General features: G+C 45.0%; 1 protein-coding gene across 7 annotated transcripts in view; it reads right to left on the bottom strand.

Annotated features, from left to right (window-relative positions):
• LTBP1 (latent transforming growth factor beta binding protein 1) overlaps positions 1 to 15,785 on the bottom strand; it is a 403,430-nt gene that overhangs the window by 385,190 nt on the left and 2,455 nt on the right. The gene's annotated exons all lie outside the window — the stretch shown is intronic.

Raw genomic sequence — 15,785 nt, 5'->3', positions numbered from 1 at the left:
CAAACTGAGGGTTGCTGAGGAGAGGAGGGTGGCTGGGTTATGAACATTGGGGAAGGTATGTGCTATGGTGAGTGCTGTGAAGTGTGTAAACCTGGCGATTCACAGACCTGTACCCCTGGGGCTAATAATACATTATATGTTTATAAAATTTTTTTAAATTATTTAAAAAAAAAAAAGGGCATGCTTCAGCGCCACAAAAATCAGTTTTATTTTTCACAAAGTTGCATGTAAAATAAAAGGTGTATCAGGGAAGAATGAGCTTCTTGTCTCTAGGAGGATTCAAGTACAAGTTTGCTGTCCTGTGCTGTAAGAGCCTGGAGGATGCCTGGGTTAGAACAGGGATGGGGTAGCTGAATTAGATGTCTGACTTCCTAGATCATTTCCAAATAGGAGCCTAAGCCACCCCCTTCCCCCACTGGAGATGATGAGCATGTACAGTCATGTAACAACTGAAAACAGTGTCCTGAAACCTTACCCCATGTCACTCAGCCAAGCATCAATGTCCCTTAACCCTGAAGTTGTGCAACAAGAAGTCAAAGCCAGAGAGTTCATCCTCGGATCCCAAACCATTGTTTTTCTCATTTTCCTTCTACATGTGATTTTAAAACATTTTCCAGATCCATCAAAAGCCAGCTTAAAATGTAGATAATTCAGGAGGCGACTGCTTTGCAAAGTTCAATGAAGTTCAATGACACAACTCTAAGACAGATTATTCAAGCCATTAGAACCATAAAGGTTTGCCTGCAAGTAATAATGATAATGAACAATGAACCAAAAGGTAGGATTCATGCAATCCTGGACACCTGAGGTCCACTGAGAAAAATGCACGGCCTTGAGTCCTCTGTAGCAGCAGGCACTGATGTGGGCAAATATTTTAAAAAGAGAAGCTAACGTGAGGTCATCTTTTATAACTATCCACAACAAGTTCTGCAACGGGAGATAAAAAGTCAAATGAGTAACAATCTCAAGCGAAAGAAAATAAACACTTTCTTCGGCCCGAGTCAAAATCTTGTCATCGCACTTTCAAAAATCGGCTACGGCGATCTCTATGAACTGGGTAATCCCACTTTGAGCCAGGGGGAGTAGCCATTATAATCTCTGAAAATAAACGGTTGATCTCTGAGGGATAAACCGTCACCATGAGGAATGAACAAAGAAGGACGCTACTTCCCGAGGCAAAGGACAGCACCCGACGGCCTCCAACGGTCCCAGGGCGACTGACTTCTCTTACAGGCATCTGGACGTGTCACCCAAAAGCCTCAGCAGTCTCCTACCCAGATGAAAAGGCTGCAGAGAAAGGTAAGATCCTAAGACCAAAGTGAGTCATAGTGTTTACTAATGAAACATAACTTGACCCACACAGCTGCTCTGCAATGCTGTGCTATGAATCAGACCAGAGAACCTGGGGATGACTCCCATACACACCTCCATTTATGCAACAGTTTATAAAACAGTCCTCAAAAGCGGTGCTCAAGAAACATGTAGGAAAAGCAGCCAAATCCATGAAAATATGGTTAAGGACCCAGATACCAGTCTTCATGCAAGCATCTAGGGAAACAGTAAAGGATAAGATCACTTCAATCCAACTGTGTTAAGCTTTGGGAAACTCACTCTGTTTCCAAGTGACATTTTTTTTTTAAATGGAACTCCATTAGAACTTCATAGATAGGTTACTGAAACTGAAATCGCACTTTAAAAAAATGCATTTCTGGGGCACCTGGGTGGCTCAGTGGGTTAAGCCTCTGCCTTCGGCTCAGGTCATGATCTCAGAGTCCTGGGATCGAGTTCCGCATCAGGCTCTCTGCTCAATGGGGAGCCTGCTTCCTCCTTTCTCTGCCTGCCTTTCTGTGTACTTGTGATCGATCTCTCACTCTCTCTCTCTGTGTGTCAAGTAAATAAACAAAATCTTTAAAAAATTTAAGAATGCATTTTTATATACCCTATACTTGTCCCATATGATGTGATATAAATATGGATCCCTGGGTTGAAATCCGAAAACTAAACATGAGCTATAGCAGCAGTCCGGTCCCACAGAATGCCTAGAGATCACAACACCCCCACAGACACAGGAGACTTCGAGTTAGCCAGACCTCTGTCAACTGCATATGAACAGAATATTGGTAAGCCCAATATCGGACTGACGCAGCAGCTCCCAAAATGGTAATAATGCAAGCTTTACACTTGGTTATGCTTATTCTTGCTTGGAAACTATCAATAGGTGACACTTAGCCTAATGCTATTTTTTAAACAATAGTTTCTACATTTCCATTTTGCACTGGGCCCTGTAAATGATGTAGCTGGTTTGGTCTTGATGATTTGAACCCCTGAATACAGTAAGGGCTGAAGCCAGCGTAAACCTTAGGATCCCCAGTTACCTGCCAATAAACAGCCTCCTTTCCTTTAGCCGGTCTGTGTATCTTTCACTTAGACCAAAGGGTCCTGCCTAAAATGAACTCTGGTCCAAATGACCTCTGGGCATCCTACAGACACCCACTGCCCTCAGGCCTGGAGGCCGCTAGGCGGGACCCTCCAAGATCTACACATCCTTCCTTGTATTAGTTTCCTCTTACTGTCTAAGAAGTTATCAACGTCTTAGTACCTTCCGAGAATACACATTCATTATCTCATAGATTCCATAAGCAGTAGTCTGGGCACAGAGTAAGTGAGTCCTCTGCTCCAGGGTCTCAAGACCCTGAATCAAGGTGTCGGCCAGGCTGCAGTCTCATCTGAGGTTGGACTGAGGAAGACTATTTCTAAGATCATTCAGGTAGTTGGCAGAATTCATTTCCTTGGTGGCCGCAGGACCGAGGGCTCCAGCTTCCCGCAGACTACCGGTGAGAGACTGCCCCCACTTTCCTGCCCCATGGCTCTCTCCACGGCAAGCCACAAGCACAACAGGCAGCTTACTTTCTCCAAGCCAGCCAGAACTCTCTCACTGGAGTCGGCCAAGAAGGAGTCCTATACAACGTAACATAACCAAGGAGGGGACATCCATCACCTTTGCCTGGAAACAGAACAGAATACTATTGACTGGAAGCGAGTTGGAGGTTCTGCCCGCACTCGAGGGGAGGGAATTAGACTAAAGCGTATCTGCCTCAATCCTAGAGCTGTGATCATCTCGGCTTTCCACTTGGGCTGTGAGCTCCGCAGAGCAGCGTCCTGACTGCATTCTTAGCTCCCGGCCTTCGACACAGTAGGCACTTCAGAGTTAGTGAGGGGAAATGAAAGGTTGAGGCCAACACAAGAAATAGACTTCCGAGGACATATACAGAGAGACAAGCTGGTGATAAAAACATTAGCAGTTATTTTAAAAAAAAAAAAAAAAAGGTGTTTACCCACACTAAGACCAAAGGAGTAAGAACTAAGGATTTTTAAAATCTAGCTATTCCTCAAATGTGGGTCTTTTCAAAATGTGAATACCATTTTCTAAGGCTGTGCTTGTCTACAGGATAAACATGTGGGTGCTTTATCAAAAGTAACACGCAGAAAATTTGCTCACATTGGGAACAGAAGATAAAAGAATTACTTTCAACCAAGTAGAACTATTCTCACAAAAACTGATGATTTAAATAAGCCTCGCCCCCACCTCCGCTCCCCACCAAATCTTTCTACTTGGAAAGGAATTAGATATTTTTTAGACCTAATTTTTTCTCGACATTCAGGTAAAGTGTCTTTGCATTCATTTATTTTGCAGAAAGAACAAAAATACCTAATTGGGGGGGGGACCCCCTATTTCACAGGAAAAGTAAAGCTCTTTCTACAAAGGTTCCTGGTTTCATAACAGGGAATTCCTTTCCTAAAAACACATCTAATAAAAGTGTGGATCATTGCTGAAATTCTTAACTGGGCTGTTTCCAAACATCTGATGCACTCCTTCAGCAACGTGCAGGACTGAGTCAGCGGGACCCCAAGGAATGGCCAAGCAACACCGCCTCATCCCTTCTCCGTCTCAACGTCCCGGCCAACACTGAGGGCATGTTCTGGACAAGAGCTCGCTCTTCGTTTCACTTTTGAACTATTTTGGAAACAAGTGATGGCACCTGCTTCCAAAATAAAATGTCACATTCACTTCTGTTACTTTAACTAATGTTGTAATACCTTTCTCTTCATTCCTGGCCTTTTATATCTTTTATTCTGGTGTACCCCCTTTAAGCCCAGCATCCTCAACCCTCAGTGTGGCTTGGTCCTTAAGTGCTTGTGAAAACCAGGCTCATGGGGTCACCCCTGAGGGCGGGGTAAGGCTGGGGTGGGGCTCCACACCCTGGTTTGTTACGCGTCCCACGGGGGACCGCAGTGCACAAGGGGTCCAGGCACCACACCTTGATACACGCAGCTATGACGAATACGAAGAAGTGATTTAAGCGTCTTCCCAGTAAAGAACAGAAATTAGCTAGAAAGTCCCAAAGGAACAAACACACGTTCACTGAATGGCAAAATGGCTTCCCGGGTCCCCGCCATGAGTGCACAAAACAGAACGTGCAGTGATGTGCACGGCTCGGATTACAAGGTGCCCATCTGACACTGGGGAACTGCCCCCATACCCTTGGGAAGGGCGAGAAGACAAGCTTCTAGTCCCCAAGGCCTAGAACCGAAGGGAACCAACCTCTCCTCTGTCTACACATGATGAAAAGGAGGAGCGACTGGGTGTAGATATCTAGAGCACTGGCTCTCAACCCCACTGCTTTAGCGTTGCCCAAAAGGCCGGTTAAAACTCAGAGTACTGGGGGCGCCCAGGTGGCTCAGGCAGTTAAGCATCTGCTTTCCTCAGGTCATGATCTCAAGGTCCAGGCATCGAGCCCCACATCAGGCTCCCTGCTCAGACGGGAGCCTCCTTCTCTGTCTCTGCCTCTCACCCCCAATCACATGGTCTCACTTGTTTCTATCTGAAATAAATAAAATCTTAAAAAAAAAAAAAAAAAAAACCCACACACACACACACAAACACACACACAGAGTGCTGGGCCCCATGCCTAGTTTCTGGTACAGCCTGTCCAGGACAGGGCCTGAGAATCTGCATTTCCAAGTTCCCAGGCGCTGCTGTCACCCCTGGTTTAGGGACCACACTCTGAGAACTACCAGGTTTGTGGAGTGCCAGTCAAGCCGTCTATACTACTGGATAGCATGGGGCAATTTTACCCAACAAAGAGCCCCAAAGACTCAAAACTGAGCATTAAAAATGGTTACACAGGAAGATTGGCTGTAATATACAGTCTCTCCTACAAAAGGACCTGCTTAATAACATAATCTCAGTAGCCACTGATTTAAATGAATTTCAGCTGGTCTCTCCCTCAGAAACAAACGTGACTTGTAATGCTTATTAATCAAGAAATCTTACTGAGGGTCTATTGTGCACACAAAACCACTGTGTAGGCCAACTTCCTAATGGATAAAAAGTAAAACAAAAACAGGGTCCTTGCCTTTAATTTCCTTATCATCCGTATTATTTCACCTCCAATTACTAAGAAATTTTGGACTAACTTGACATAATCCGGTTCTCTGGAGAACCGGAGCTCAGCAGAGGCCCGGGGCCGTCATTGGCCCAGGGGCTGGTCTGGTGATCTGGGCACAACGCAGACAAGTCAGGCTATGATGGTCACTGTGCCACTGGCCTTCACTGTTCTATATGCAGTTTTTCTCACCCATTAAAAAAAAAATCACATAATCTCTTGACAGTAAGAAAGAAACATAGCTCTCTTGAAAGGACTCTAGTCTTTGCTTACACCCTACTTTTAGGAGGACAAAGCAAGTCAATTGAGTGGAGGGGGCAAAAAAGTGGGGATTTAGGTATTTTTGTTTATTTTCAAACCTACTTCCAGGCCATTCCCCACAGAGACGATAAAATCTTTGGTAAACAGCCCCATCCATATAAAGATGTAAGACGCAGATCTGTAATCATCAAAAACCTACTGTAACACGCTAAGCCTCCAATTTTTCAAGACAACAAATATACCAACACATTATAGACAAAAATTTCACAAACTGCCTGGGTGGCTCATTTGGTTAAGCATCTGCCTTAGGCTCAGGTCACGATCTTCAAGTCCTGGGGTGGAGTCCCCAGGCTCCCTGCTCCGTGGGAAGTCAGCTTCCCCTCTCCCTCTGCCCTTCCCCCAACTTGTGCTCTCTCGCTCACTCTACTCTCTCAAATAAATAAAAACTTAAAAAAAAAAAAAAATTTCCCAAACTGAAAACTTCTCACGGAACAGCCAGGAAAAGACTTAATAATAACATCGCCGCATGTTTTGACAGCTTTTTTTGTGAAGCATTTTCATGAACCTCATTTTATTTGATATTTACTATAAAACGGGAGGTTAGCCAACAGTATTATTAACCCCATTTACAAACAAGACAGTGAGCGGACTGCACCCAGCTGAGGTGGCCTTTGCTCCTCCCCCAGGCTCGCCCCACAATTTGTCAAATTAGATGGGGCTTGGAGGGGCGCATTGAACAAAACCTCAGAACAGCATTCCAGTGTATTCCAAAAATTGTATACTCTGAATTTAACACATCCTAACTGCTCTCTGAATTTGCCGTGGTGGCAAATGGGATTCTTAGCTGTCGTTTTTAAAGAATTTAACATTTTTTAAAATTTAGAACCATATGCAGATCCCCACTAATTTGCCCTTGAACACAGCAGTGACCAGAGGCTTTTCTTTTCTTAACCCTCAAGCTTTCTTCCTAAATCTTGGCTGGTGGCTCTGGAGAATCAGAGCTCAGCAGAGGCCCGGGGCTGTCATCGGCCCAGGGGCTGGTCTGGTGATCTGGGCACAACGCAGACAAGTCAGGCTATGATGGTCACTGTGCCACTGGCCTTCACTGTTCTATATGCAGTTTTTCTCACCCATTAAAAAAAAAAAATCACATCAATAGGAAAAAAATAGAATGAATTTTCAATTTAAAGCATTCTTTGTGCCTTCAAAGAGGTGCTGTAGAAAAACAAATCCTGTATTATGTTTTATTCCTTAACAATAAAATCCAATTGCATTTACAAGTTCCTTGTGTTATTTATGGCCTTCCACAGCCCACAAGACCTGACCAGGATATAGCTCTAGCTTCAGGATAGAGCTCTAGCTCAGATCACGCAACCAACTTCACTTCTAGGTCCCTGCACAGAGCCAGAGCTATCTTCTCCCATAACTTTGTGCTAGCTGTTCTCACCTCGGAACAACTATCTCCTCTGTGAAGATCCTTCCTTAACTCATCACCAAAATACATCCAGCCTTTAGTTCTCCCCTGTGAAGAACAGATCCCATCAGTTCGGTTGGCCCTCATCAATCCCAGAGTGGCAACACCTTCCTCAAATTCATCTTCCCATCCATGAACCAAACTCATCTTTCCTCTGGTCCAGCAGGACCAATGGCACAGATTCAGAAACCAGCCCATCCATCTAATTTACAAAACATGACATTTCGCAAACTGTTTACGTACGTCTGTGCCAATGATATTACTCAAATGTGGTGCAGTGAGGGAGCCACGGGGAATAGGAGAGCTGGCCAAGAGCAGTATTCAGGGATCTAAAATTACAGGGAAAATCATACAACATTCATTTTACTTGGTCCCAAATCTCTATCAGATGATGTTGAGCAGAAAGATTCTAAAATTGGCAGGGAGAAAGGAAAAGTTGTCTTAAAGTTTGGGCCATGCCAGGGCAGCCTCCAGAAAGAAAGCTGGAGGAAACAGAGTAAGGTGGTGTGCCCTTGAAACGCCGTCATAATAAGCAGCGACTGGCGGGCAAGGAGAAGCCCAGGGGCAAAGAAATCCAAATGGAAATGATTGCCAAAAGGTGAGAGTAGGCAAAGAAGAAAGGAAGGAGCATTCTCTAGACAGTGTTTCGAGGACAGTATTTAGCATACAACATCGGAGACGCTAGTTCAACTCTATTCAATTCAGTTAGGGTTAGCGTTGATGCCACAGCAAGGAACGGAGCCTGGATGCTTAATGTGACACAGAGAAAATCCTGCTCCACACTAATGGGGAGCCTCTCCCCGCTGGGTCCTCCTATCCCCAGAGCCAAGAAAGAGCAAAATCACAGTCCTCTGAGAGAAGGGAAGAGGGAGCCCTGGTGTTCACAAGGGGACCTGAGAAACACAAACAGGGGTGTGTAAAAGGCAGGGGTGTGCAAAAGGTGGGGGTGCCTGGGAGGGGGTGCACCAGAGCAGAATGGAAACCCCAGAGAGCTTGAATCCGGTTGGGCAGGAGTCCAGCTCGGCATGCACGTTTCATACATTACTTATGTTGGTTCCCCAACAAGCCTCTGAGTGGTGGTCCAGACAATTACCCTCACAGCACAGTTCTGTCGACAGGGTAACCTAGTCTTCCCCCCTCCACCTCCCTGGTCTCACCGTGACGAGGTATTCACATCCAGACAGGAGCCCTGTATCCTAACTCCAAAGACTGGACTTCTTTTTTTTTTTTTTCTTTTTAAAAAGTGGGAAGGGAGGGAAGGAACAGAGGGAGAGACAGGATCTGACGCAGACTCCACGCTCAAGCGGAGCCCAACATGGGATTCGATACCGTGACCCTGAGATCATGATCTGAGTCGAAATCAAGAGTCGGACTCCCAACGGACTTGAGTCATCCAAGTGCCCTCAAACACTGAACTTCTAACCAATGACCTAGAACTCCTTCTGGTTCAGGGTAAGAAAATACAGACCTGGTAAGGGGGGGAAAAGGAGGAAGGCAAAGAAAGGTAGGTAGGCTGGGGGGAGGGGGGACTAGTAATGGGCAGTATTCCCTTCGCATATCCACACTGTCTTAGGCACACTGATTCTTGACACCCAATGCACTGTGCCTACATGAAATGTCCAATCCTTAATAAGCGAGGCAAATTAATAGGTACACATGAGCATATACAAATACATTCAGCTCTGATGGGTTTTTCCGTAAGTCCCGAAACAACTCATTTGTGTCACACTAACAAATTATGTACGATTTTCTCTCCACTAACAAGACAGGAAACATCATTAGTAAAACACGCATTTGGGGCAAGATAAGACCATCGTCTCTCCCTTATCTATAAATCATGTGCTTAATGACCACATCGGCGAGTTTTTAAAAACATGACCCCAGGGGGCAGCTGTTGGATGTATTATGTTCTATGTTTTTGTGTATTTAAAATAATTTATAATTAAAAATAGAATATCTAGTGCGTGGGGGGAACCAATGTATTTAAAAGTGCTTAAACCGTTTTGAAAAACATCTCAGGAGCACCTATGTATGTATCGTTAACAATTTTGTGTATTTTCAACTCTTACAATGATATACATATATTTATCAGACATTCAACTAACTAGAAAAACTGCATGAAGTAAACTTGTCTGCAGCAATCTCTGTATGTACTATTCAACACGGAGCTAAACCAGTATTCCGAGGGCTCTGGCCTTGAGGAGTTCCTAAATTATTAAGTGTTGGGCTTGGGCTTTTAAAGTTCAATACAGGGGCGCCTGGGTGGCTCAGTGGGTTATAAAGCCTCTGCCTTTGGCTCAGGTCATGATCCCAGGGTCCTGGGATCGAGCCCCGCATAGGGTTCTCTGCTCTGTGGAGAGCCTGCTTCCTTCTCTCTCTCTGCCTGCCTCCCTGCCTTCTTGTGATCTCTGTCTGTCAAATAAATAAATAAAATTCTAAAAAATAAATAAATAAATCATAAAGCTCCATACAGAGAGTTGTAAATAATGTCCAAGAAAGAAGGGTTCCTTCTGGGTCACTGCTTCTCAAAACGCAGACTACCTTCATTAGCATCACCAGCAGTGCCTGATAAAACCTGAGACGCGGATTCCATAAAGCAGTTTAATAAACTCCTCCTGGGATCAGTTGCACATTCACATTTAGGAACCACCAATCTAGAAGTAGTAGTGTAGTAGTAGTAGTAGTAGTACTTTGAAGATCCATTTATTTTTTTGAGAGAGGGCAAGAGCAGAGGGAGAGAGAGAAAATCTGAAGCAGACTCCGAGGGGAGCCCAGAGCCCAATACAAAGCTCCATCTCAGGACCCTGAGACCATGACCTGAGCCGGAACCATTAGGACACTTAACCACTGAGCCACCCAGGCCCCCCAGTCTAGAATCTTTTAAAACAGGCCACGTAAAAATGGCCACAGTCATAACCAAAATCACCAGCAGCCCCTTCTTTCTCTCTCCCACTCCCCGGAACAGCCAGAGCGCCTGTGTTCGGGAACACGCGGAGACAGATCCACAGTCCCAGACTGCATGGGAGGGGCCCAACTCGGCTTCTGCATCCTCTCATCTTTGGGTTGTTGCTAGGGACGCCAAGTCTTTTTGTTGTTTTTTTTTTAAGACTTTATTTATTTGACAGAGAGAGTGAGGGAGCACATGCAGTGGGAGAGTGGGAGAGGGAGAAGCAGACTCCCCACTGAGCGGGGTGCACGACATGGGGTTCAAGAACATGAAGGCCCAGAACAGACCCTTCCTGCATAGCCCTGAAGGGAGCTAACCCTGTCCACACCCTGATTTTGGACTTCCAGTCTCCAGAACTCTGTGACAATAAAGCTCTGCTGTCCTAAGCCACCAGTTTGTGGTGCTATGTTATGGCCAGCCCTTGCACACTCGCACAGCTTGGGAACTGAACTCAACCAAGTGAATTCAGGCCATGAGAGCCAATCCGTATCGGGGCTGACAGGAAGGGCCCCGGCACTGGATGTCCACGGAGTCCAAGGCAGCAGAAAAAACCAGGCATCAGGAGCCACAAGATCTGAGGTAGGGTCCAAGCAGTGCCTCCCCTGGAAAGGGGGTAATAAGTCATACCTGCCTCTCCTACCTGCACAGGGTGCGAAGATCAAGAAAACACTCTCCGCATGCAAGAAAGCACTTTGCAAGTTGTCCCCCCCACCCCGCTCCGCCCCCAGCAGCACCTCAGTGTTTGCTCTGATCTTGGTCAGTGTTAAGAGTGATGACACAGCCCCAGCACTCCAGCTCCCCCCGCGCATCGCTGGGAAGGACTTGGAAACAAAATCTGCGTTTCAGGAAAATTCAGTTCGAGCTCCCAAACATGTTTGAGTATGTTTGGCATATCCAAGACAACAAATAACAGGGTCAGAAACGGCAAACTCCCGAGGTTGCCAAAGGTCCTTTCAACAAGTCAGGCTTCCTAAGGGCCACGGGTTCACTGGGCAGAGAAACGCTTCAATAAAGCAGGCCAGGCAGGAGCAGGCGGTGTGTCCAGGACGGCCCACGGGCTGGAGGAGGCCGTCACTGACAAGGTTTAAGTTCTATCGCAACACAGAATTTATGGTTCCTCCATGTTTGTTTTAACTAGTGCTGAGAACACATATTTGACCCAGGGTGAACTTGACCTCTGGGTCTCTCCCTTTGCCGGGCTGTCTGTGCCACATGACAAGATTTTCCAGCCGACCCTCCCACCCCTGTTCCCCGCAGCTGCCATGGTAAAACCTCACGGCAAATCTATTGGCAAAGCAGCTGTCAATGGCCATAGCAGGCATACGAAAAATGTGCAATCGTTCTGGGCCTGACTCCCAACTTGGCTGACGCAACGTGGAGCCAAGCGGGACAAGAGACAGCCTGAAGAACGCTCTCGGTCATCTGAACTCCGGCCATACTACTCCCTCCTAGAAGATGCCATCCACTGCGTCTCTCCACACAAGGGTATCTGTAGCTGTCTCCTCTGCATATAATTACGCAACACTGCTAGGTCGGGGGGGGGGGGGGGGGGCTGGTGTGTGTGTGTGTGTGTGTGTGTGTGTGTGTTTTCCAAAGCAGTGTGGGCTGGATGCCAATGGAAAAGCAATGGAATATCGATTTTTCTGTTTCTTGCTAAGGAGAGAACAAGTCATTTGATGTGCCATGAGTTAAGTGAGTAAAAACAGACCAGTACTCCGTGCAGCTGGCTGCATTTCTCCTCTATTCATAGAACCTGGCCCATGGTAAAAGCTAAGCAGAGATCCATCAAATAAATGAAAGAACCATCCATACATTGGCGGAGGGTCTGCAAACTGCCAGGCACCCGCACGGGAGCCCTGCTTGCCAGCGTTCCTCCTCCGTCCTCCTCCCTCTGCCAACCTGGCCTCACCCTCATCTGCCTCCGCTCTTTCATGTCCTCTGCTCCCAATCCAGTCTCCTTTCAAGCTGAGCCCACTGGCTGTGTCTCTCTCCAGCCCACACCTACCCCGAGGGGGGAACAAAAAAGACTGAAAGAACCAACAAGGGGTAGGTTCGGTTTGAACAGAGGAAAAAAAATGCAAAAATGGAGAAAGGCAAAAACAGTACCCATCAGGAATTTAACGCCCCAAGTAGGAAACAGAGTCTCTAAACAACAAAGACCCTCCCCTAAATGGAAACGCTTTGGAAAGAGAACAAATGTGGTGCCATCACTTTTGCCCAAAACAGATGATCACTATCATCTCAGTAGTAAGACCTAAAAAGACATATCCCGCACGATACGTTCGGCTTCTAGAGGTCCACACACAAAGGATGTCTAGAAAAACAGCATTAACATGCAACTGGGCACGTTTAGAAAACGACTGGGTGGCTGGAGACCCTAAAACCACCTTTGTGGACGCACAAAGGCATTCCCTGCCGCAGTGTGGGTCTGCTGCCTGCCAGGCTCACATAGGATTTACAATGCAAGGCTCACTAAATCTGCAGTCTTCAGAAGCATTTGCCTGTGGCACATTTAAATTAAGTTTCAATCAACTAAAAACAATGGAGTCTGGCTGCAAGGGCACCTTATTTTCCTCACTGGATTAAGCAAACTGAACAACATAAACACAACCGATCTCTTACACAGAAATATTTTTGGCATCCATTGGACACGACCTATATAAACTGAAATTCTTTAGCTAATTGTCAATTATCCTCCAAATATAATGACAATTAGGAGGCATCCTGGGTGGTACATTTAAACGTGCAAACCCATTTTACGATGACAACTATCTTAAGAGGGAATTTCGTGCTTGTGTATTAAGTACAATATAGAATACTCAGGCGCAATTGTTCAACTCAGCAAAACAAGGAAGTGAAAGAGGAAAAAGACCACAAATCAATTTCTTTTGCAATCCCAAGTTCACCAGTACTTCCTGAAGTAGTTACAGTCACAAAAATGGTGTCAGGATTTTTTCCATTTAATTATGTACACCTTAGGGGAGTACTCTTACCTCTTAAACAGCAAGCTTTATCCAAAGAAAACTAGAGACACACAAATACTCTAATACTTGGTCACTTTTAAAGTTCTATTAAAATAAATCATTCAGAACAAACTGCTTTCTTTTTTCTTGGTAATCAAAGCCAGGACAGCATGGCAGTAACTGGCTTTTTCATTTATTCTCGCCCTCCCCATCGTTATTGAGGACTAATTAACAAATAAAAATTGTATATATTTATGATACGTGATGTTTTGATATACACGTATGTTGTGAAAGAATCATCACAATCAAGCTAATTAACACAGCTATCGCCTCATACAGTTAACGTCGTTTAGAGAGTAGAACAGTTTAAGATCTACAATCTGAGCAAATTTCAAGTAGGATTGCTAACGATAGATACAGTACCGTCCATTAGATCCCCAGAACTGATTCATCTTATGTAACTGAAACTTTGTACCCCCGACCACAATTTCCCCTTCCCCCGACCCTAAACTACTTCAAAAAGGGATCCATATCTACATTATTTAAAAAGAAGAGAATGATGACACCAGCTGGGGAGACACACATAGGAAAAAAAGAAAACCAAGTAATGAGTCAGGATTTGCTTGGCTTAATCCAACAGTAACTAAGACTCTTTCTGGTTTCATCAAGGCTTTTATACCTTTTCTCTTTCACCTGGATACCTAGAACAATCCAACAAAGTGAGCAAGGTTTTAGCACAGTCATTTCTGGATGGGAAAATATGGGGTCAGAGAGGTCGAGTGAATCCCTCAAGGCCACAAAGGATTTGAACTCACAGCCAGGGGCTTTTCTAGTAGCACAAGGCTCCAGCATGGACACAAGCTCCACAGCATGAGCAGGAACCCCAGTCGTCCCGTCCAAAGGCAGAAGGGTTCTTCATCTCTCTGGTTCTCCCACATACTCAGAACAAGTCTCCCATTGAAACATAACTACCTGGCAGGTAGATTACCTCACACTGGGCACTGGCCTACCCCAGCATCACTTTTAAAAATTATTCCTGAAATGAGCTGTGATATGCATTTCTAGCACTTGGGCCTGAAGTAACTTGTCAGACTGGGCAGTATAGGAAGGCCAATTCTCTGAATGCTGAAGATCATCAAAAAAGAAAGGGATGCTGCGTTGCTTACTTAGACCCTGTGCCGTCCAAGGGCTAACTTCTAGGAATCAGAAAGAGACCCTAAACCAAAAGTCACGCGTATTTCTTGTAGGTACTGTTAGATTCAATCAGTGCAGCCTCCTCTGGGACCATGCAGTAAGGGTTCTGACCCAGAGCCTTCTGCAGCTTCTTCCAGGGTCACCAGAGGGCAAACCCGGCCAAACCTAGACACAACCCTGCCCCTGCCTCCCTCTCCCAGAGAAGCAGGAAGCCATGAAGTGGTTCCTGAAGATCTGGCTGCTCTCCTTTCCAGGGTATCTTTGGATCTTCTGAGACATCTTTGGAGGCCCAAACGCTCAGACAACCTTTTCAGAAAAGGCACTTGATTGCATCATTTGGGAAGTAAATGTTTTCAAGTCTTGGTGCATCCCAAAGGGCATCAAGGAAGAGAACCCACCCACTGTCTATGAAATCCTGCTCTGTATTTTCAGTCTTTACATAGCAGCATCGCACAGCCATGGTGTTGTCATGGGTGGGTTATCTCCATGTTCTACGGAAACCACATCCTATCGGGTTTTGAGCAGAAGGAGATACGGAAAGGAGGAAATTGTGTGTCATTTGACCTGAATTCAAGAAAATGCTGGTGCACTATTGTCAAGTATAATCTAAGAAGAAGTGAAAAATTATGACATTTTAAATGCCTACAACCCTCAGCATTTCTAATGGTTTGAGTTCAATAATCAGGAGGTGGAGAGTGAGTTCATATCTGCCATTACTCCTCGATCACAGTTAAATCCTAACCCATCCAGACATTCCTTTCTACAAAATCCAGGCCATTACACCAAAGTCCTGTTTCTTTCAAGGGGTGAAGGTATTTTTTTTTAACAAGCAAGTTCACCAGAATGACTGCACGAGAAATTTTTTCCAGTGTTTTAAAATCCAAACTACCTTTTATTTTAAATATTTAAATTTCAAATATTTAAAAAAAATTTTAATTTAATTTTATTTTTATTTACTTGTCAGAGAGAAGAAAGAGAGCACAAGCAGGGGGCGGGCAGCAGGCAGAGGGAGCGGCAAGCAGAAGGAGAAGCACGTTCCCCATGGAGAAAAGAGCCCGACGTGGGACTCGATCCCAGGATCCTGGGATCGTGACCTGAGCTGAAGGCAGACACTCAACTCACTGAACCACTCAGGTGTCCTGAGATATTTAAAATATTAAAACAGTATTTTAAAATCCAAATGATATATAAGACAAATTGCTAAATCCTAGTTGCTAAATACCAATACGCACCTAAAGTTTGGATTTTAATGCACAATGTTTATGGCTCAAGCTCCATGCAGAGAACACCTAAGAATGCTAAACTTTGAGTGGAAGATTTTTAAATTTCTAATTAGCAACAGACAGAGTCAACTTACCCAGCAGAGCCTCAAAATATGTTTTCACTGAATCCTTAAATTTACACTGATCAGGAAAATGTTTTCTGGTGTTCTCAAACCTATATGCTCCAACAATACATTTTTCTAAAACACTGCTACAATGTGTATTAACTGGAGAAGT

Source organism: Mustela lutreola, chromosome 9, assembly GCF_030435805.1.
Source record: "Mustela lutreola isolate mMusLut2 chromosome 9, mMusLut2.pri, whole genome shotgun sequence".
In the NCBI taxonomy this organism is placed as follows: Eukaryota; Metazoa; Chordata; class Mammalia; order Carnivora; family Mustelidae; genus Mustela; species Mustela lutreola.
This window is presented reverse-complemented; position numbering and strand designations above follow the sequence as displayed.